Here is a 22126-nt window from a genome sequence, read left to right on the forward strand (position 1 = left end):
GAAAATTAGCTACTCATGGGATTTCTTATATCCCATGAAATGTATGCCACAGGAACACAACACAAACTATTCCAATATCAAGATAACTCCAAGCTTTAAAGCGAATTCTAGTTCTTTTTCTTATCCTTGCTCGGGTGTGCGTCACTTTAGAGTCTTCCTATATAGCTCTCAATTTGGGCGTTAAACCTTCTTTAAAAAACACGTGTAGATGCTAAAAAAAAGCTGACGATGACACCTAAATAGAGCTAACACTTTTTTTTTTTTTTTTGAAACATGAAATTTATTAAATTAGTGAAGCGCTATTACACGAGGGTATGTGATATCCAAGGATTCAACAATTACAATCAGATTGGTATTGCATGAATCTACACCAATAAAATAGTGGAGCGGAGCGTGAACAACAGTCTTCATATCAAAGTTGCAACGGGAAAAGATGCTGGAACTGGTGTCGAAGGTCAAAAGGTCTTTGTTCAATGCTTTTCACGACAAAAGCTGTAATTTTGATAAACAGGAAAGAGTCCATAAATTGATGATAGTGAAGTTCGATACGCTTGATTCAAGGTGCTAGTCAGGTATAAAAATATAAAACCTAAACTCAATTGATCTTCAAGTTGGTGATCAGATCTTTATATTTTAGGTCCCATCTAGGGTCCTTTACTTTAAGGCCAAGATTGAATATTTTTGGACTTGAGAGTGTATCTCCTTAATAATTTGGTGCTGCTCCTCAAGAAAGTATTATTTTCAATAGTTGGTGCAATAGACAAGTGAGGCTACCGAAGATTTTAAGAATCCGGTAGGATTATTTGTCTAGTGCAAGAAGATTTGCAATACGCACGAGGCGCAGCACTAAATGTAGATTGCATTGGGAATATGTATACAATTTGGTTTTAAAAATGAAAAATCCATTAAATATGGCAACGAGATATTTCTAGGACTTGATAATGATTGCAATAATATAACCAGCGACAGAATCACAATTTTTGCGGCTCTACTACTAGCAGCAGTATTAGCGTTGGGAGTATATATCATATCTTGGTTTTAAGAAAGTAAAAATCCATTTGATTTTGGCAACGAGATCTTTCTAGGACTTGATAATCATTACACATATCTATAATATACCACAAACAACAGAATCACAATTCTTGCGGCTCTACTAGTAGTGTTAAATAAGCCAAATCCAAAACACAAATCGGTCCGAGATTCTCATATCCTCTGGTAATTTTGTTTACGAGAAATGAAACAATTATATCTATCTAGAAAACCGTGCATTTATCAATTTCATGATGAACAGAATATCACCATGATCTGAATTGGGAACAACAATGATCATCTACTGATTTCATTTGATTTACTTCAAAGTCCGTTGACAATAATTCGACTTTACCCGTGCAATTGCAATGCTGCAGCAGTGAGTGACTGAAGCCGTCAGGTCAACAATATTTTCTGACGGTGAACCTCGCTTGGTTATTCCTCGTTCTTTTAGGATTCAGCCATTCAGGGTTCAGGTTCACACATTTTAGTCGGAAAAGTGAAATAACACAAGCATTTAAGGGCTAATTTATCCGATTAATAGATACCGCAAAACACAGACATACAACCATCCCCCACCTAGGAAAACCATTACAGATTTCCCGTCTCCCCCTCTTTACATTAGCTGACTTTTACATGTTTATATATACTAATTACTAGCGACACGATCGAACATTAATCCAACAGCTAAAAATTACATTACATAGTAGAATATCTCTCTATTAGTTAAAATTATAATTACCTGATTAAAGATAAACTAATTATTAAGCTAATTAATATGTTGTTGATCATGATACATACTGCATGAATTCCATATCTAATTCAAGTCCAGCCATCGTTTCAGGAGCTAGACAAACCTCAAGATCTACACTGCCCATTTCATCTCTTCCTGGAAATGCTGAGATCTTACCGTCGAATTTATTAGCTTTTCCACTACGAATCGCCAAAGGTCGACCCCATCCGAAATCGTTATCGTACATTGGAAACCTCGGCGAACTTCCCATTGTCATTGAGGCGCCATCCAAGTTTCCTAGCGGGAAACAACGAGGGTTCTTCTCCCATTCCTCGACGCATCCACGAACTTTAGCATTGTCATGAGCAATCACGTTACGATTCAACTCTAGCGCGCACCATCGCAGGTCACGTGATAGAATATCCCCTGTCGCGGCGACGGTTGGATGCTTTGCATCGCGTTACCGAAGTACAGAGGATCGACACGTGGTTCGATCCTTTGTCGACAATTTACAGCCATCCGAAACGTAGCCATTTTCGATGGTGGGAGTTTTCTTGCACGTGTGACTGATCGCCATAGCTGAGCACAGAGTGATTGAAACGATGATATTTCAACTGTCGGTTCGATAGCTTCGACAATAGATTCTGTTTCATTATGAATTTTTGAAACAGCATTTTTGGACCGTTTCTCAATTCTGTTTCCGTTTCCAGTTGGGTTCTGATTCTCTTTATCCATTAACTCGTCAGCTTCATCGATGATCTTAATTTTCTTCATTGGAGGAGTAGAATTTGCTCTCAATTTCAGCTTCTGAATCGATTCTCTACTGAAATGAAAAATTCGTTCTTTGATCGGAGCGTATTCATCAAATGTCACCTTAGGAGAACCATCAAGAAATTTAATTACAGCAGAAGAATCTCCAAAATAGTTCCTTCGAAAATCGGGTTGTTTCACGATCATGCTTGATCCTCTGGTAAGCTCGGCGAAAGTATTGAAGAAATTCCAGAAGGAAGTTCCGTCCATGACAGCATGATTAACGGCACAACCGATGAAAACACCGTCACATAATTCCGTGACTTGTACAGCTAAAAGAGGATTAAAATGGCCATCGTAGCTCACAACTCCGTCCAAAGCGAAGAATTTCTTAACAGATTCAGGAACGTGTACAGGACTTAGAATGTCACGAATACATATCATATCAGCACTAGCGTGAATAAATTCAGCACCAGCAGAGTTGCAGTCAATGTGCACGGAGCCGTCGGAATCGGTTATCAGACGTCCTGCAAGAGCAGGAAAGCGAGAAAGAGTGTGCTTAAGCGCGGTTTTGAGTAATGCGAGAAGAGAGTCGATCGGGAGTGGTAGATTATCGAATAATAATCCTTTTTGAATGTAATGACATGAAAGCATAGGAAGATCAGAGACAGATAGTTTGAGATTTCTAAAGCTGTATTCTTGTGTTTCTGGATATACCGTGGATTTAGAGAGAATTGTGAGAAAATCTGAAGAAGGCATTTTTGAAGATTGAGTGAGTGTTTTTTTCACTTCCACTTCTTCTGCTGCTGCTTCTGCTTCTGAAGTTTCCAGTGGCTCTTGTTTTAGTGTGAGATGATGTAAGAGATAGAAATTGGAGGGGTTTATATAAGGAGAGCTAAGGCTAGGATACATGCATTTGGTGCTGCCCTGGCGGTTGTTGCTGTCGTAATTTTGTTTTCTTTTTTTTTTTCTTTTAATTTCTCTCTCTAAGAAATGGAATATTTTAATACAGAGTTGAGCTGTTACCAAAATGAGAAGAGAGAAAGGGAGAAGAATGACCCTGAATTGACAAATTGATGTCTATAAGATGCTAGAATTTATCTCCCCTGTTTTCATAAAGCCAAAGTAGATAGGAATTGTATATTTACATGATTTTCATAGGAGACTCACCGTTCCTAAAATTATACCAAAAGTTAAAATCTTGTTTTTAAAATAAAAATTTATATTAAATTTTCTTTAACATATAAATTTCGAACTCAAATTACTGAGTATTTTTGTTTTTATTGCTGGGAAGGCAACGGCACCAGGGAGGCAGGGATATGCAAAACTACTAGCATTTTCAGAGTAACTAGGTGCGTCTGGCTTGCTGTGATAGAAAAATTAATGGCAACCATACCTGTAGAATTGGTGGACTCTTAATCTTAAATATGATTTTTAATGAACACAAAAACTTTCTTTTCGAGTTTATGATAATACCATTTTTAGGAAGACAAGTGGCACACATGGGAAGGCATGGTGTCCACGTATAACCTTAACCATCCTTGTCTACCAACATCTGCCATCAATGTCTGACGAGACTGGTATGGGCATGATGAGCTTTGGGGGAATTAATCCACCTAAACAGCATCCTACCATTAATACACATACTATACCATCTTAGTTGACAATCACTGTCAATTAGTCCAGTGATTAAGGTTACCACCTAAGAAATGAGTGTGCAAGGACTACCTACTAATCTGATTCAAGGCTGTCAAATTGAAATCCCAAAAAAAGTCGGTCTTTAAGTCAAACATGCATGGAGTGATGAAATTAGCAGCAAAATTTTTATTAGTATTCTTAGCTATACTGTGTACTTCAGTTTACTTGCTGTGAGTGTGAGCTAGAGAAGAAATAAATAAAAATTGGTTTTGTATGAATCGGATTATGGCAGCTGCAATTCCTTGCATAATTCCAAGAAAGGTAGGTTGATTTGGATCCCAAATAGAATTTTCCATGGAACCGCCCATTTTATGATTCTACAACTGTACAAAAATTAGTACCGTTTGTTAACTATTTGACTTAATATTTACACTTGCGCGATGTGCTTTTAAGGTTTGTTTATTCATCTAAACTTACAGGGTGTTAGTCCTCAAGGGAGTTGGGGGAGTTGGATGTAATTGTGTTTTTTCCCGTTAGTCGTGAGGGAGTTCGAGGGAGTCTCTTAAAATCCCCGTTAGTCGTGGGAGAGTTTAGAAGAGTCTTCCCAACTCCCTAGAAAACCCCGTTAGTGGTGGGGGAGTTTGAAAGAAACTCTTAAACTCCCTGTTAGTGGTAAAAATTAGAATGATAGGGAGTTTGTTTTTTTTTTTTGGGAGTTCTGGGGAGTTCTAGGGAGTTTATAGTGTATTTTTGCCTCACTCCAAATCTCTCAAAAAAGTAGAGATTTTGGGAGAGTCTCTCAAACTCCCTACACTCAATACACCAAACTCTCTCAAACTCTCAATACTTTCTTACACTCCCTCAAAATCCCGAAGATTCAAAATACATTAAACTCCCTCCAACTCACTCGTGGACTAACCCCCTGTTAAAATTCATAACGTGGCTTGAGTTTCCAATTAGTTAACAAATATATTTGCGCAGCTCGCGAGAAAGAAGTGTTTGATATTTGGTTGATGCAAGTAGCCAAGTTGGCCGCCCCAAAATGGGATTCTAAGAACTCTACCAGGTACTTCATACTGTGATGCGGATGGATACGCAGATCAATTGTACCCATTCAGTTGCCAGTTAACATTATCGTTCGAAACTATCTCCTCCCCCACCAACCAACAGCCAATTAGGATTAGACGTGGTAGATGGTTGACCTTATATGCATTACGCGTCTGATATGTTTAGGATAGCGTCTGCTTTTGTTTGGTTTATAAAAAATGGATTAAGAAAAATCTGTAAGTGAAATAGATTGGGGCTGCACTGAATTAAAACGTCTAGGATATGGATACCAAAGGACTTAATCTACGTAAAAGTTTAAAAATGCCCTCCACCAATAATAATAGTTATTTCCTCCTCGTTTTTCTTTCTATCTTCTTCTTTTTCCCAACTCGTTAAAGACCACGATTAATCGTCGATTCTAAGAAGAAGAAAAATCATCGTCGAATAACCTCTTTATAAAAGATGGCGAAGACAACAAAAAGAATCAAAAACAACTCAGTGAAATATCGAATTCAAATTCATCCTCCTCAAATGAAGATGAACCTGCAAATCAAGAATTGGTGATGAATGAGTTGAAGCCGACGTTAATATTCCAGAAACGACCGTCATATGGAATGAATCGAAAAACCTACTATTTATTTCTCCTTTTGTTTGGTTATTTTATACGATTCGGAAACATTAGGTTTAAAAAACAGTTTCTGGAACTGTTTACGGAGTTCTTATATTCCCAGCCGTAAATCACCCAGGTGGAATTGTCATTGGTAGAGCAAGATAAGAAGAGATGTATCGATGTGCAATTGTGGTTTCTCAACAACCAAACCTAGAGATTTAAGAAGAAGAAATGGCCCAAACATGTGTTATTGCTACTGATAAGGGTAAAGGCAAAATGGGGGAGAAGAAGATGAAGAAGAAGCATCCACCACCAGTACACCACCTAAAACAAATAGGAGACCTTGGGGTGAGCCAAGTGATCGATCTGTCTTGTTTGGTTCTGGAACTTGATGGGATGCAAGAGTTTGTGCCACAAAGGTAATATATAGATCTAACTCTAAGATTGCATATGCTATTTTGATTTAATTATGGATTATTTTTGTAATAATAACATTCTTATGTGTAGGATCACGAGCAAGCGGTCCTGAAACTGAATTACCAACACGCGAAGTTTTGGTCATTGGATAGAGAGCACGAAGTTGTTGTGGTCATTTGATATAGAGAACGAATAGAGAACACTGCGAAACTGAGTTAAAGAGATTAGCAAACCTGATAAAGGAGATCTCTTTAAGTATTCAGATGACAATGAAGATGACGATGAAGAATCAAATACTCTCATTGATTTTTCATCTAGGGAGGAGGATGTTCAATTCAATGTTGTTGTCCGAAGCCAAGGAAGAAGTGGTCGAGGTGAAGGAGGTCGAGGTAAAGGTGGTAAAAGTTGGCCGTCCCAAAATGGGATTCTAAGAACTCTACCAGGTACTGCATACTGTCATGCGGATGGATACGCAGATCAATTGTACCCCTTCAGTTTCCAGTTAACATTATCGTTCGAAACTATTTCGCCCCCCACCCACCAACGGCCAGTGTAGGATTAATATATGGTTGACCTTATATGTATTATTACACATCTAAGAAGTTTAGGATGACATCTGCTTTTGTTTGGTTTATGAAAAATGAATTTCCAAAGAACCCTATTATTTGTAAATAAAATGATTATGGGGTTGCACTTGATTAAAACATCTAAAACATGGATCTGAGGGTACCTAATTTGTGTAAAAGTTTAAAAATGCTCCTAATCAACAATAATTTATTACCTTATTACCCTTTTTTGATTTAACTCTTTATATAAAAGATGGTGAGGACAAAGAAAACGCAACAAAAAGAATCGAAAACAGCCCAATGAACCAGCAAGTTCAAATTCGTCATCATCGAATGAAGATGAACCTATAAATCGAGAATTGGTGAATGAAGGTATTGAAGTCGACGTTAATACTCCAGAAATGACTGTTATAAGGCATGAATCGAAAAAATCACTATTTATTTCCTCATCTGTTTAGCTATTTTGTACGATTGAAAATTTTAAGTTTAAAAAACATTTCCTGAAACTGTTTGCGGATGGGAGTTTTTATATTCCCAGCCGTAAATCTCCCATATGGAATTTTCATTGGTAGAGAAAGAGAAGAAGATACGTTTCAATATGTGTTGCTATTGATAAGGGTAAAGGAAAAGTGTGGGAGAAGAAGAAATATTCACCACCAACTACAACAAGACAAATCATCAGCGCAGTGGATTTATCGCCTCCCAAAGCGAATGGAAGACCTTGGGATGAGCCAATTGATCGACTCGTCTTATTGTTACGATACTTCATGATCTGCAGGGGTTTGTGCCACAAAGATAATAGATCTAACTCTAAAATTGCATATGTTATTTTAATTTAATTATGTATTATTTTTTGTAACAACAAATTCTTATGTGTAGAATCACGAGAAAGGCGGTCCCGAAAATGAAACATCAGCAGACGGAGTTTAGGTCATTGGATAAAGAGCAAGAAACGGTGGCGTTCGTTGGATAGAGATCACAAACATAGAACATTGCGGGACCGACTTAAACTATAACCGAACCTGATAAAGGAGATATCTTTTAAGTGTTCAGATGAAAATGAGGACGCTGATGATGAATCAGATACTCCCAGTAATTCTTTATCTAGGGAAGAAGATGTTCAATTCAATGTTGTTGTCCAAAACCATGGAAGAGGTGGTCGAGGTGAAGATGGTTGACGTGGACAAAGTGATCGAGGTCAAAATGGACGTGGTCGCGATGGAGATCCGGTAAGAGGTTATGGAAGAAGATGAAGATTCAGATGAAGCATAGGGATCACATCGACATCGGGGACGGCATTGGGGTCGGATGAGGATTCCGATTTATGGAGTTATCGTGGTGTTCGGTTATGGATTATTTTGAATTTTTATTATCTAATATTTTATATATTGTGTGACAATAGATTTGGACATATAAGCTGCAATTATTTTTTCAGTTATCGACAATAACTTTGCATTCATGAATGAAATTTAGTGTTTTTATTTTTCTAACGCGAAAAATAATGAGGAAAATTACATTCTCGAAACTCATGGTTGCTTACCGCTAGGTCGATAATTCTCAGAACCTACCCGTAAATATTTATAAATGCTTTGCTAAAAACTCGCACATAATATCGGTTATAAATGTTGTCCGTAAACTCAAACTACGACTTAATTCCTAACCATAAATTCTGTTTACAATTAGAAAATCTTGTCGTTAGAGCTTTTATTTTACCCCTAAATAGTTGACATATTTTTACGGCTAGAATTCCTCGTCATAAATTTTGGATATAGTTGGGATATCTAGCCGTGATATCGGTTACAACTGGGTATTATAGCCGTAAGTCCCTCTGCAAATCCCAAAACATAAGCATATTATAAGCAACTTGTTACAGCTAGGAATTGTAGCCGTAATTCCGGCATAACCCAGAACTGTCATGCTTACTGTTTGGACTTCTAGCTGTAAATCTGTCAACTAAAACATAATAAGTTTGTTCTTACTTACAGCTAGGTCGACATAGCCATTTTCTAACTGTAAGTACTTGAATTTCCTTTAATAGACAATTTTATTGGCTAATTTTTGGAAAATTGATCCGTTAGAAGACTAATTAGATAGCCATTGAAAAAGATATGGTTGTTTCACCACTTATTTATATAAAAAATAATTCCATCTAACCATGTCCACCCATCCTAAATCAAATTCACACTTTCTACGTCAATAATCTCCACCCAAATACTTACAATCTCAATGTAATTTACTCAAAAATTGATATACCGAACTTTATTTTGGATGAAGACTTATCCATTTATCAAAATTATGTACCATGTTATCCAAAGAAGGGAGAAGAACGAAGGGAAAAGAGTTTAGTGAGTGTTAGTTATTGGAAAAAGATTTTATGAAAATTTTTGTAGTGACACCGATAACACTAATAAGCGTGATGGAGTTGATTTGTATCTTTGAGTTGGATAAATACGCTGAGAATATTGAAGAGTATATGACTTTACCTCGTATTTGCAATCAACTTCGACTTAGAGGTGAAACTAATATTGAAGTCGTAACTCAAGCTAGGAAGGAATGAAGAAAACGAAGATGTTCATCTTTCAACTATGAAGCTCATTTCACCATCTTCAAGGTCTTCTTAATAAATCTTAGGGGATAGTATTTTCAAATTCGTAATGTGGATCAAGTAAGTATTTAATGGGTCGTAATGTGGTTTAATGAATGAAAGGAATTATACATTTCAAGTCGTAGTGTATATGTTGAAACTCTAAAAATTTCAAACTAGATTGTCACTTGTAACTAGGAAGGTTGCCTTTTAAACTTACTAACCCAACAGTCCAGACATACATGATTCTGGATTCTACTTACGGTTGGGAGTTCTTAATTTCCTAGCCACAACTATAGTTTACGGCTGGGAGTTCTTAAGTTCCCAGTCAATTATCCTCACTTACGGCTTGGATATAGTATTTTCCTCGCGTAAGCAAACTCTATAGCTGGGTCGACATAATTTCTCAGCCGTAAATACAACAAAAAACCCAGATTTATAACGGGTTAAAATCAACAAAATTGTAATGGGAGTTAAGTGTTAGATTTTTCAGACTATTTTGAGGATACATTTCATCATATTCTTATAAAATTTTGAAAAAAGGTTGAGAAAAGAATTTTCCTTCTCCTTCTTTTAGATAAATAAAACAACAAAAATTAATTTTCAAAATAAAAACCAAATGATTAAGCTAATTGAATTACCAGTCTAATCAACTCTTTACACTAATTACATCGAGGGCATAGTATCCATTGCCAAAATTGGTTGGATAATGGATTATGGGATTCTACTTCATACCCTTACATTGACATTTTGTGAGCCGAAAAACTCTTGGCTTGGAAAATTGGAAAATAAGACAGACGCTATGGTTTACACATCAATTCAATGTACTTGAATTTGTAGTTCATGGTGCATTTCACATATGCCAGATGACAAAAAACGATGCCTCAGATGATTCACATGTTGTTAGTGGACAAACTCATTTTGGTGAAAATCATAGGAACACGTAGTAGGCAAGTATCAAAATTCACATTTCAAGTTGGACTGGCAACATCATTATCCACCTTATACGCTCCTATTTATAGTTTAAGGAACAAAAGCCAACTGAACTCTAGAAAATAGATGGGGAGGGGCTATATATCAAGATTGCTAATAGGGGTATCAGATTCATTAGGGGTGTACCAAAATCAAGATAAGACAAAATAATTTTTCGTATAGGAAAACAAAATTTATCTCGGCTTGATATACCCCCGCTAAATCTGGCATCCCATTAGCGGTCTTGATATTTTATGTCTATGTTAGCCCACATAATATTGTGACGACTTGAAAGAACAAGCCTGGTCATGTATTGTTAACTACATAATGTTTAAATAACGAAAACAGAAAACTGACATATACAAGGTACCAACCAAAGGAGAGGGTACGACAGTGACAGATTCCTAGCTCAACCACAGGTCCCAAATAAATTAGTTGGCTATCTGATTAAAAAATTAGATTACAATTCTACTAACTATGACATGGCTGTCAAGTGGCCAAGTAAAGATGTGACACAGTGGCGCATTATCAGTGGTTTGGCCAAAGTGTCAGATATGCGGAGTGCATGTCTGAGTTGCAGCTAGACAATGGTATGTGCCAAACAGGGTTTGGACAGAGCCAAAGATGCAAGATTAGCATCACGAGATTCCAAATGAGTTTGGTATGTGGCATGCATGCATGTGGAGTGCAGGCATGCAAGCAAGACTTGCATTAGCACACTTGCATCATTGGCAGAATGATGCTCAGCAATGATTGCGCTACTTTGGCTCGCAGACGCAATTATTATGCAACGAGGCTGGATGACATGTGCCGGGCACATGGCCTTGACGGTTTCGAGTTGGTTACACGGAAGTTGAGTTGCTTTATGCATAACTGAAGGCTAGGACTCGTTTGTTTAACTTTAGAGTGGGTTGGCGTCAGGTGGCACAGTTGGCTAACCGCCTGGCATAAAGTAAATCTGTAACTTCCTGACAGTTACTTGTAAATAGCTTTTGTAAGGCTATATAAGCCTGATCTTGTGAAGGGATTGGGTAATCCGGAACAAGAAGATTTTGTAACCCTAAGTGTGCAATAAATAAAAGGTTGCGACCTAGTTTAAAGCTAAGTTCTGTTGGTGCATTAATCCCTTTGTTTTGGCTTATATTTATGCATCAAGCGGAGTGTGTGCATTTGATTGAAAGCTTGGAAGATTAGTGAGTAGAACCTCTATTTAGTATGGGTTGAATAGAGAATTAGTCAAGAAGTTGAAGTCTTGGCTAAGTGCGAGTTGGATGAAATTGTGTTGTGGAGCATAGTTGCCATTGTCAAGTTGGTTGTAGCATTTGGGTGTTGCGAACCTGTGATAATTCGGGTATCAGAGCCCTAGTTAAGGGTGTCTCTTTTCACGTTGAGATATAGAAGGTTGATTGAGATCGTTGCATTTGCAGCGAAGGATCCACACTGAGAGTGTAAGACATGGGAAAGTCAAGTCGAAGATCATGCCAAAAGTTCACAATTAGGATATGTGAACGTTATATTCAACAATCTACAAGCAATAATCGTACGCGAAGGATGGCCTCAAAACAACTTGATAAGGGTGAAACGAGTTTTTTTACATATCAGAACTGCACTAAGGGTACCGGAGATGCTGCAAGTGCTGATGAGAAACATCACGGTGCTGGGAAGGCTCAGCATGATATTGGCAGGGGCCAACATCGCAACATCATTCGTTTGCTAGGGAGCAAAGCACACACAAAGAAGAAATTGTCTTCTGGACTGATGTACATTGATGTGAAGATCAATGGAGAATGGGTATTAGCGATGGCTGATACTGGTGATACCAAGTCCTTTATACATCCAAACGTTGCCATGACATTGAACTTAACAGTTACTAGCGCGGCTATCACCATCAAAACTGTTAACGCAGAACCACAAGCCAGTCGAGGGAAAGTTCGCAATGCAGATGTGCAAGTTGGAGAATGGAAAGGAAAACTAGATTTTCTAGTGATGGTCATGGATGATTTTGACCTGATTTTGGGCATGGATTTATTTTGCGCCGCGAAGGCGTCGCCATTACCTCATAGAAATGGTATATTGATACAACACCCTCAATACCCATGTTTTGTCCCTATGGTGAGACAAAAAGAACCAGACAAGACACTTAAGCCATGTTTGTCTGCGGATCAGGTGAACGAGGGTATGCGCCACGGCTTGGCTACTTTCCTATGCGTGTTGGGTGAGATCAAACCAGGAAAGGTAGTAGAAGTTGAGGATGGAATAGCTGAGGTCTTAGAAGAGTTTGCAGACATGATGCTTGCAGAACTGCCTAAGACGCTACCACCGCGGCGTAGGATCGATCATATGATTGAGTTGGTGCCAGGGGCGAGGCCTCCCGCACAAGCACCGTATCGTATGTCACTGCTAGAACTTGAGGAGATGCGCAAGCAGATTTCTGAACTGCTGGAGGCAGGCTACATACAACCGTCTAAAGCTCCATTTGGTGCTACGGTTCTGTTCCAAAAGAAGCTAGATGGCTCGCTTTGTATGTGTGTTGATTATAGGGCTTTGAATAAACTAACTGTTAATAACAAGTACCCAATTCTTCTAGTGGCAGACTTGTTTGATCGGTTGGCCAAAGCTAAATTATTCACCAAGTTGGATTTACGCTCAGGTTATTACCAAGTGCGCATAGCAGAAAGGGATGAACCAAAGACTGCAATGGTAACAAGGTATGGATCATTTGAATACCGTGTGATGCCATTCGTCTTGAAGAATGCTCCATCAACATTTTGCAACCTGATGAATGATGTGTTTGCTGAGTATATTGACCGCTTTGTAGTGGTATACTTGGATGACATAGTCATTTACAGTGAGACTTTGGAAGAGCATGCGCTGCATCTTCATAAAGTGTTTGCAAAGCTTAGAGAAACAAGTTTGTATATGAAGAAGGAAAAGTGTGAGTTTTCCCAGACCAAAATTACTTTCCTTGGCCATGTGATATCGCAAGGGTGCGTGCATATGGACCAGAAAAAGGTAGAGAGCATTATGGATTGGCCTGAGCGAAAGAAGCTTGGAGAGCTTCGTTATTTCTTGGGTTTAGCTAACTATTACCGGCGTTTCATAGTTGGCTATTCAAAGAAAGTAGCCCCATTGACAGATTTGTTGAGGAAAGACAAATCATGGGCATGGACTGACAAGTGTCAACGGTCATTCGATGCATTGAAGGAAGCGATCTCGATAGAACCAGTTCTTCTCTTGCCTAGCTTCGATTTACCATTTGAAGTGCACACTGATGCTTCAGACAGGGCTCTAAGGGGAGTCTTGGTGCAAGATGGCCATCCAGTCGCTTACGAGAGTCGTAAGCTTAATAATGTTGAAGGGAGATACATTGTGCATGAGAAAGAAATGTTGGCAGTGATACACTGCCTAAGAACGTGGCGCCATTATTTGTTGGGAACTTATTTCATCATAAGGACAGATAATGTGACCATTACGTTCTTTTCCATCCAGAAGAAACTTTCGCCAAAACAAGCAAGGTGGCTTGACTTTTTGAGCGAGTTCGACTACAAGTTCGAGCATAAGCCAGGAAGGCTTAATTCTGTACCATATGCGTTAAGCAGAAATTTGGTGGCAGAATATGTTGCGACACTGACCACGATTGAGGCAGAGTTGTTGCCTCGAATCAAAGAAGAGACGAAGAATGATCAGGCATGTGTGCGCCTGACTAAGCAGATCAGTGATATGGGATGGTTCGTCGATATTAGCTAGATGATGGAGTCATTTACGCCAAAGGAGGAATAATTTATGTACCTAATTCAGGTGGACTGAGAAGGGAACTCTTGCTAGAGACGCATGATTCCATTTGGTCTGGTCATCCAGGCATGGAACGAACGCATGCTTTGTTAGCTCGTTCCTATTACTGGCCTAAGATGGAAGAAGATTTTGAATTGTATGTGAAGACATGCTTAGTGTGTCAACTGGATAAGACGTAAAGGAGAAATGTAGCAGGATTGCTACAACCTTTGTCGATTCCAGACAAGCCATGGCAGTGCTTGTCGATGGACTTTATTAACGGGCTGCCAAAGGTGTAAGGCTTTAGCTCGATAATGGTCGTCGTTAATCGCCTTTCGAAGTATGTTACATTCATTCCCTGTACCCATTCTTGTAATGCATATGTTGCAGCGGATCTGTTCTTCAAGAATGTAGTGAAGTATTGGGGACTTCCTCGAGATTTTGAGTGATAGAGATTTACGGTTTACAGGCAGGTTTTGGACCGCCTTGTTTGGAATGCTTGGTTCCGAACTAAAGTTTTCTACTAGCAATCACTCCCAAACCGATGGTCAGACAGAGCGGATAAATGCATTGCTAGAAGAGTACTTGCGTCATTATGTGACGGCAAGCCATGGAAATTGGGTGGAGTTGATGGATACGACCCAATTTTGTTACAATTTGCACAAGAGTTCAGCAACGGAGCTGAGTCCTTTCGAGTTAGCAACATGCCAGCAGCCATTAACCCCTCATGAGGTGCCAAAGGCTAAGAATCAAGGTTCCTGTCCAGCAGCTTATCGTTATGCAAGGTCAAAGACGGAGATGACTGAGCAGGCGCTTGATAGTTTATCAAAGGCGCAAAGACGAATGAAGAAGTATGCTGATTTGCATCGCAGAGATGTAGAATTTGAGGTGGGAGACATGGTGCTGCTAAAGCTAATGCCCAAAATTTGGAAGAAGATTTCTAGCAAGACAGTGCATGGTCCCTTTAAAGTGATGAAAAGAGTTGGTAAGGTGGCTTACAGACTTGAGTTTCCGGAAAGGTTGAAAGTACACCCCACTGTTCATGTCAGCTTCTTAAAGAAGTACCATCCTGATTTGCTGGACACTTCGAGACAACAAGCGAAGCGTGCACCACCAGTAATCAGATCACAATTCGACAAGAAAGTTGAGGCAATACTTGATGATCGAGTTTTGGGGCAAAGTAAGAAGAATAGGAGAACTTATTTTATGATTAAGTGTCAAGGGTTGCCAGACTCCGAATCTTCTTGGGAGAAGGATACTACATTGTGGCAATTTGAAGAACAAATTCAAGCTTACTTACAACAAAAAGAATCGACGAGGACGTCGAGTTCAGCTGGTGGGGGAGGTCTATGACATGGCTGTCAAGTGGCCAAGTAAAGATGTGACAAAGTGGAGCATTATCAGTGGCTTGGCTAAAGTGTCAGATATGCGGAGTGCATGTCTGAGTTGCAGCTAGACAATGGCATGTGCCAAACAGGGTTTGGACATAGCCAAAGATGTGAGATTAGCATCACGAGATGCCAAATGAGTTTGGCATGTAACCTGTATGCATGTGGCGTGCAGGCATGCAAGCAATACTTGCATTAGCACACTTGCATCATTGGCAGAATGATGCTCAGCAATGATTGCGCTACTTTGGCTGGCAGACACAATCATTATGCAACAAGGCTGGATGACATGTGTCGGGCACATGGCCTTGACGGTTTCGAGTTGGTTACACGGAAGTTGAGTTGTTTTATGCATAACTGAAGGCTAGGACTTGTTTGTTTATCTTTAGAGTGGGTTGGCGTCAGTTGGCACAGTTGGCTAACCGCCTGACATAGAGTAAATCTGTAGCTGCCTGACAGTTACTTGTAAATAGCTTTTGTAAGGCTATATAAGCCTGATCTTGTGAAGGGATTGGGTAATCCGGAACAAGAAGAGTTTGTAATCCTAAGTGTGCAATACATAAAAGGTTGCGGCCTAGTTTAAAGTTAAATTCTGTTGGTGCATTAATCCCTTTGTTTTGGCTTATGTTTATGCATCAAGAGGATTGTGTGTATTTGATTGAAATCTTGGAATATTAGTGAGCAGAACCTCTATTTAGTATGGGCTGAATAGAGAATTAGTCAAGAAGTTGAAGTATTGGCTAAGTGCGAGTTGGCTGAAATTGTGTTGTGGAGCATAGTTGTCATTGTCAAGTTGGTTGTAGCATTTGGGTGTTGCGAACCTGTGACAGCAACCAAGATAGGGGGTCGATTCTCACTAAGGGAGGTTGGATCCCCTATTTAACTCTGTATCAGAGTGAGATGAGAATCATGTTGTTGGGATGATGGTTAGATAAGCAGTGTGACTGGTTTAGCTGGCTGGGTCCGTTTAGGGAAGTTTTCCCAACTATTCCGAATTAAATCAAAAGAAAAAACACATATACATCCGTCTAAAAGATTTTCTTAGTATGTTTTTCGATATTTTTTCTTTTCTTGACCGACATCGAAAATTCATTGATCAAAAATTAAGAGGATACAAAAGCTTACAGAGAATTGAAGCTTTTTGGCCAATTTACAATTACACCTTGACACCTTGGCATTTCAAAATCCTTAAAAGACTAAATACCAAGTGAAGATAGTATATTTTTCCATATTTTGAACTATCACACTCGTGCTTTGTTTGCTGCTACAGACCCTTGCATTTCTTTCTATCCATATGCTCCAACATCATAACACAAAAATCATATTCCAAATTTGTTGTTGCTGCTTTGTATCCAAATATAAATTCGAAGAGAAGATCACTGTTCTAAAATCCTTGGGAATTGTAAAGTTACAGTGCAGCTTTTCCATGAAATATTCTCATATTTTAGCTGAAAAAAGAAAGTGCAAGAGAAGATGACTGACAGTGACAGAAAAGGCAATTCTGTGGAGCAGTAATACTCCTCATTTGAAACATATCTCTGGCTAGCAAGCTATTATGAACCAAAGATCATAAGAAAAAACAGATTTCAGGTGGATATTTTTATTTCCAAATGACACTAAAAATATAGTCTTGAACCTGATTTTCTGTTGAACTTATAATATGATAATAAGTTGTTATGACAGAGAAATGTCCTTTGTTGAAAATTTTCTAAGTAACCACATCCTCCACATTACTTAAAATAATAATTAACTGAATGTTTATCGATAAATTATTAAGCTCATTCCGAGTTACTTCATTCAATCTTCTAGGTAGAGGTAAACTCCAATTTCCACGTGTTTACAAGGGTAATTGGAATAATAAACCTACACGCGGTAGTACCTGGGATAAATAAATCTACTACATTCTTCTCTTTTGATCTTGTTAGACTAAATAGATTTAGATATATTCTACTTGTAGAGGTATCTCCAGAAGTCACTTATCCACCCAAAAGCTGACACTACTATCAAAACTTACTTTGAATCTAATAGACTCTTGAAGATAAAGCTTGTTTTCGTGATGTCTCTCCAAACAAATATACCATAAGTAATTTTTAAAAGTTTAGAAAACCAACCATTAGTTTCATTTCCATACTTCCTAACTATCGCTTATCTCCATAAAGTTTCTTTTTCAATCGCAAATCTTCAATGCCACATTGTTAACAAAACTTGGCCTTTCGTCTTTTTACGGTTTTTATGCATAATCCACCAAAATTCTCTCTTTTAGAAAAAGTTTCCCACTTGACTAAATGCATTTTCATGTTTTCTTTGTTATCAATCCAAATAAATCTCTCATCAACTTCTTTATTTTCTTAGCCAGATGGAAATAATTTTCATATAAACATATGTAACAGATAAGCATGAAAACTATGCTTATCTTTGTTACGCTTTTTGTTTTAAAATCATAACAAAAATAAATAATAACTATGAGTTTAGATGGTATTGCGCACATGGTGTATCTCTTCAACTATATGTTTTTGTGAATAATAAATGTATTCATGTTCAAATTCTTCTTTCTTCTGGATTAGTGAATGAAATGAGTGTAAAAATAAGCGGTGGTTGGGGGTGTAGGTTTTAAACTTGATATATATCAAACCTATGATACTCTTAGCTTGGATTTTCTTATTGAAGTTCTTAAAAGATTTGCTTTTTCCTTCGGTTTCTGCAAGTGGTTAATGGTGCTTCTTAATACTGTTAAAGTTATCTACTACGGTGAATGGGCAACCTGTGGTGTATTTTGGAGCTGGAAAGGGCCTTAAACACGGTGATCCATTATGTCTTATTTTATGTGTCATTGTTGCTGACGTTCGGTATCCAACCTTCTTATATGTTTGCAGAGGACAAGTTTATCTTTTACAATGGTGGGAAAACTAGTTTAATTAATTTAAGAAATTTATTGATGGTTATCAAGTTGCTTCTGGTCAAATAGTTAGTGCTTTGAAGGGAAAATGTTATGTCGATGGCACCTCAAAAATTAGGAAGAATCGGATAGTGAGTTTATGCAGATGAGTCTTGCTTCCTTTTCAGATAAGTCCCTTGGTATTATGGTCATGCCAATAAAAGTAAAAGCTTCACATCTATGGTATTTTATGAATTATTTTAAGAAAAACTTGTTGTCTGGGTGGGTAAACTTCTATCTCTGTAAGATATATTAACTCTTATAAATGTTCTCACTAATATTATCATTTATAAATATATCCTTATATAAATGGTCTCAGAAGATTATCATAATTAATTATTTATATACATATATGTTTATAATTAATTATTGCTTGGGATAAAACGTGGGTGCCAAAAGAAAAAAGGTAGGTTGGAAGTTATAAGATTTGAGGATATTAACAAGGATCTTCTTATGAAGCAATATGAAGCAACTGTGGAAAATTTAAACTTCTACTACAGTATGAGCTAAAATTTTCTTGGCTAAGTACAAAGACAATAAGGGTAATCAGATCTCGTATGACAGACAATTATCTATTTAACCTGGTATTAGATAGGTTATTCAGTATATAGAGAAAAATACTTGATGGTCGGTAAAGAATTAAGAGAACAATAATATATAGAATGATATATGCATTTTAGAGAATGCAGTTGGCAAATTATACTAATGAATATAATGAACATCACAGTATTATGGTAAGCAATCTGATAGTTAATATTCATTGGGTCATACCTAAGGAGTTGTTTCAACTTTTCTCAATTGATGATCTGACATGTATTAAATCTGGAGTTGATCAAATGGTTTTGAGTGGTAATCAAAATGGTGTTTCTAGTGAATAATATTGTTGAAATTGACAAAATCCATGAACCTAAAATGAATTGGTAAAAAAATGTGGAATCGTTATCTCTATCTTTATATTGCTTGTATCATTTGGAAGATTTTAAGACAAGCTTGTGTTACTGATGAAAATTTTAAAAACGAGGGTTTCAGTTTATTTTCAAGGTGTTACATCTATCATAAGGAGCAAAATAAAATTGACCATTTGTTACGCGATTGTGATTTTATTCATATTCTCTGCAAAATACAATTGACCATTTGGCTCGTTATCTTGATGATATCATCCTTTGTGTACTGATGGATGGCTTCTTGTACCGTAACTGGAAACGCCGGGGGTACCAAAATACACCACCAACTTTTTCTTAGGCAATCTGTATGGACAAACTCAACATAATTCCGAGAGTAAAAACTCAATCAAGGAAAGTGCCTAGAGTTATATCACTCTCTCTCGTTGTTAGAATGTTTACAGAATTGAATCCGTGAACCTAACTACAAAGAGAGTTCTTGGACGGTACCAAAGACCAATATACAAGTTTTTTCCAACTAACAAGGGTCGGACCTAGCTATTGTGATTGATCAATGCACAACCTATGATATTTCAATTATAAAGATAAACAATATAATGCAGAATATGAAATAACACAAACACAATAAGTTTTGTTGACGAGGAAATCGCAAATGCAGAAAAATCCCTGGACCTAGTCCAGATTGAACACCAAACTATATTAAGCCGCTATAGACACTAGCCTAGTACCAATTAACTTCGGTCTAGAATGTAGTTGAGCCCGAAATCAGTTTCCCACTGATTCAGGTACAATCGCGCTCCTTACGCCTCTTGAATCCCAGCAGGACTCTGCGCAATTTATTCCCTTAGACGGTCTCACACCAACTAAGAGTTGATCCAACTCAATTGAAGACTTTAAACCAAATTTGCCTCCCACAGATTAAGCCTATTTATCGATTTCCTGATTTATGATCTAAACGGATGATCAGATCAAACGATAGATTCAAGTGATGGAAATCGATAACAACTTAGACAAAAGTATGGCTATCCTAAAAATCCGAACTTATGCAACCCGAAGTGCATCCTAGATTATTATTCACCTCACAAGCATAAAACTTGCGGAATCAACAGAGTATGAGACGAAGAGACTTTTTTGATTACTATCTATCTTGATTGATGGAGCAAGGCTCTACAAACAATCAAGATCAGGATACTCAAGTTATCAAGATAAAAGATAATTGTACCTGGATTCACGAATCCCAATGAAGTATTTGTAGTCGTTAAACCTTAAAAGGGTTTATGGAGAGGATGACTCTAGATACAACTAGGACACACCAAAAAGTAGTATCAGGATTCAAAGATCCCAGTTGCCAAGAGTTCCCCTTATATAGACTCCAAAGCCTAAGTTTCTTTAGGTTTAAGCTAAGATAACTTTGGATCCAAGCAATCAATATTCACCGTTAGATAAAAGCTTTGAATCTTATTCACATATACAAGATATACACTATGGTTAGGTAAACCGTAACCGGACCGTGTATAAAGACTAGCTATGTTCAATATGGTTAGCTGAAACTAGCCTGTTTGAACTTAAAAGCTTAACACTCATTTTCATGTTCACAAGACATTAATATTGAGTAAAATTATGTGATCAAATGAGTTTAGTGTTAATTAGAGAATTGATCAAATGCAAATTACTTCAACGAAATAATTTAATTGCAATTGAATCATAATCGACATAGTTTGTAAATGTACAAAGTACAAGTACTTGAACTGTTCGCGAATCAGATGAGTCATAGTACGTGGACCGGTTTGAAAACTTACATGTAATGACCGCGTTTCAGAGTCAACAGAACTACTCAGTTCATAAACCGGTTTGCACACTTATGCAATCACCGAGTTTCCGACTCTTACAAAACTTTTTAGTTCACGTACCGGTTTGCAAACTTTGAACTAATTCAAAGTTCCGGAGTCTACGGAAATTTTTAGTTCACGCCGGTTTGCAAACTTTGGACCTTTGACGGTTTCGGAGTTCACAGAACGTTCAGTTTACGTACCGGTTTGGGTACTACACTGGTTCTAGAACATATAACTGTTTTGGCTCGCATACCGGTTTGATTATTTTAATCTGGTTCCCTTACCATAGTTCCACAATGGTTTGTATACGAATATACATACCTATCCGGATCACGAAACAAACATATTTTCCCATGATGTGCATACGAGTATGCATATCACACAAATTTGAAAGTCGATTATAGCTACTCGGCGACGTGTACGAATACATGTAATACATCTTCATACAAATTCCGAATATAGTCGTTCTATATTTCTCTAAATCGATTCGAAATATTTCTTAATAACATCAATGACACATATTACTGTTCCACGCTATTTTCAAACGATAATCTTGAATCATGGTTTGGTTCCGAACAATAAATTGTTCTCCACCGAATTTTATCAAGTATGGACAAATATTCATTAAGCTTAGTCATTATATTTCGAGAAATTCGTAAACTAAATAATTAGTTCTCGACTCGAAATTCTTGTCTATGTAATCTAGTCTAATTAGTTATGCGACAATCGTCTCAAGATAGAAAAGTGAATATAACTTGAGAAATAAGTGGTTCACTCTTCACTTACCTTTTGTTGTTGAAGTTCTCTAAAATATTCGGTATATCTTCGCCTTCAAATGGTATAATTCAAATGATGACTGGTTCGTTTCTCAACTCCACCATCCTAGACCGATACTTAACTAATTGTAGACTAGAAATCAAGATATAGTTTTTACAACTAAATTTGACAACAA

The 22126-nt window shown here is 37.6% G+C and overlaps 1 pseudogene; it reads right to left on the reverse strand.

Moving 5' to 3' along the window:
- Positions 1-1553: 1553 nt before the first annotated feature.
- LOC113309204 lies at positions 1554-3343 on the reverse strand (annotated as a pseudogene).
- Positions 3344-22126: the final 18783 nt, after the last annotated feature.

Source organism: Papaver somniferum, chromosome 9 (assembly GCF_003573695.1).
Source record: "Papaver somniferum cultivar HN1 chromosome 9, ASM357369v1, whole genome shotgun sequence".
Lineage (NCBI taxonomy): Eukaryota > Viridiplantae > Streptophyta > Magnoliopsida > Ranunculales > Papaveraceae > Papaver > Papaver somniferum.